Source organism: Salvelinus sp. IW2-2015, linkage group LG18, assembly GCF_002910315.2.
Source record: "Salvelinus sp. IW2-2015 linkage group LG18, ASM291031v2, whole genome shotgun sequence".
Classification (NCBI taxonomy): Eukaryota; Metazoa; Chordata; class Actinopteri; order Salmoniformes; family Salmonidae; genus Salvelinus; species Salvelinus sp. IW2-2015.
Genome location: NC_036858.1, coordinates 46,651,911 through 46,654,642, shown reverse-complemented (window position 1 = coordinate 46,654,642; position 2,732 = coordinate 46,651,911). Strand labels below are relative to the sequence as shown.

Genomic DNA, 2,732 nt, shown 5'->3' with positions numbered 1-2,732 from the left:
GGAGGAGAGGGGAGAGGGAAAGGAGAGGAGGGGAAAGGGAAAAGGTAAGAGATGGTGGGGGACAGATAGGATGACGAGGAAAGAGGGAAGGGTTGAAGGGTTGAGAAGAGGGCTATAAGAGGCATGACGAGGCAATGAGAGATGGAGGGAGACTGAGGTTGAGAGAGGTGAAGGGTGAAGAGGGGAGAGCTGAGTAGGTTAGATTAGTTCAGTGGAAGAATATTAGAGGTGAGAGGTCAGGAGATAGGGTTCAGGGTAAGAGTCTGGGATATGGACATAATGACATAAAGAATATGTTATGAGGATATATATATATATTTACCATTATTTAACTAGGCAAGTCAGTTAAGAACATATTATTATTTACCATAATGGCCTACCAGAAGGCAAAAAGCCTCCTGCGGGGATGGTGGCTGGGATTAAAAATGTAAAATAAAATAAAAGGACCAAACACACATCATGACAAGAGAGACAGCACAACACTACATAAAGAGACCTAAGAAATCAACACAGCATGGCAGCAACACATGAAAACACAACATGGTAGCAACACAACATGACAACAACATGGTAGCAACACAACATGGTAGCAGCACAAAACATGGTACAAACATTATTGGGCACAGACAACAGCACAAAGGGCAAGAAGGTAGAGATAACAATACATCACGSGAAGCAGCCACAACTATATAGGATGAAGACCATTTAAGTGTGAGAGGTGATGGATGAAGTTTTGGGGTTTAGGGGTTAGGGGTCAGGGGTCAGAGGCCAGGTGTCAGAGGTTAGGGGTCGGAGGTAATCTCAGCAGTAGTAAAGGATATGGGCTGGACACCATGTGTATGCACCAGCTGCGGGGACAGGTGGTCTGCTTGAGACAGAAGAACACCACGGGCGCAAGCTCAGGGAACGGCACCACCAGCGTGCTGAGGTCACTGCCGATYCTGACGTCATCGCCCGCCCCTCCCGCCTCCTCGATGATGTCATCAGCCTGCACCGGGCCGTAGTCCTCGCAGAGCCCCGCCCCCACTGGGGACACGCCCCCTAGRGGAACGGGACACTCCTCACTRGTCATGACAACTTAGCAGAGGTCTGGAGGGAGAGAGGGATGGAGAGAGAGACGGGTAAGAGAAGAACACACACACACAGACTAGATCGATGTCAACAATCATTGTACTTTCATTGACAATTCACTTACAGCTCTTTATCAGCATAAAACCTCTCTATTTCCTTACCTGTCCTCTGAATGGATTTACTCTAATGTAAACAGTCATCTCTAGTACACTCCATCTCTTCGGTTTTGTGCATGAGTACTAGAAAAACAACAGATATCCTCTCCTGTTGATTAGTGATTGAGCCGGCCGTAGGGAGATAAAGAGATGGAGAGATAAAGAGATAAAGAGATGGAGAGATAAAGAGATTGAGAGAAGATCAGGATTGAGAAGAGATTGAGAGAGAAGAGAGATTGAGAGATAAGAGATGAGAGATAGAATTGCAGACTGTAGAAGAAGGCTGTAGCAGCAGCCTACCAGGGCCACAGTGACTGTGTAATAATGACAGCACAATGTGCCTCAGCAGTCTGCTCTGCTTTACCTGTCAGCAGTGAGAGCAGGAACAGAGCCGGGCACAGGAACAAGTCAGGAGATAAACAACAGCAACAAAAACAAGGACGCAAAGCACAGCCAGTGGCTTTTTTACACTGACGGAGAAAATTGTGTGTGTGAGGGGCGGGTGTGCATGCATCCATTTGTGTGTGTGTGTGTAGGCTTAGGAGGGTTTGTGTACAGAATCCAAATGTCAGGTTTGATGAATTGATTTTGGAGGGGAGGAGGGTATGTTAGTCAAAGTCACACAATGCACTTTATCCAGACAGATTAACTCAGCTACCGCTCTGTTCAGAGACAGCCATGTACGTATTAATCATTCATATTTTATACTAACATACAATCAAATGTACTTTGTTTTTATCAATCTAACTACAATACAAAATAATGGTTATCTTTTATTTGAATAGTACATCTCTATTTATAAACCAAGATAGGCCTATTCACAATACAGGTGACTGCATTTGTGTGCATGCATTGTGTTATTGAGCTAGTTTTGGCTGATTTCATGGGGCTACATGACAAACCAGTGCTTTCCTCCCATTTGGGACTTATTATATTGATCAACAACATTTGCATTGATGTAGCTTCTTTTATAAAAGTGTGCACTATCGCTTTAAATAGTAATGACATTATTCACAAGGCAAGAGGGGTTCATGCCTTGTTGCATTATTCAAGTGTGTTAACTTCTGGCAGCATGAGTGTGGAGCTAACATGATGCAGCCCAGACTCCCAGTGCAGGCTAGCAGTGAGTAAGTGGAGCAGGAACGGTGCGCGACTCGCGCTATAAGGGGACTGATAGACTGAATGATCTGCAGAAAAAAGGCAGTTTTATAGAAACTGTATTTATTTTATTATTGATAGACTGAGTTGATCCGTGAAACACATTTGACAAAAGAACCGAAAGTAAAAAAAATATAATACCGAACAATTTTTCATATTCTAGTATCGAAAAAGTACAGAAGTTTCGGTATACCATGCAACACTACCATAAAATTAGAAAGGACAGCGTCTGACATTTTCTCACAGCTAAAGGTTTCAAAATACTTCATCACAATATAAAACCAGCCATCATCTAAAAACAGTATGGTCTGGGTCCAGAAAAAAAGACTACAACTACCACATCACATA

The 2,732-nt window shown here is 43.5% G+C and overlaps 1 pseudogene; it reads left to right on the top strand.

Annotated features, from left to right (window-relative positions):
• The window catches only part of LOC111977938 (decorin-like), a 4,374-nt pseudogene extending 3,329 nt beyond the window's left edge, over window positions 1–1,045 (top strand).
• The last annotated feature ends 1,687 nt before the right edge of the window (window positions 1,046–2,732 follow it).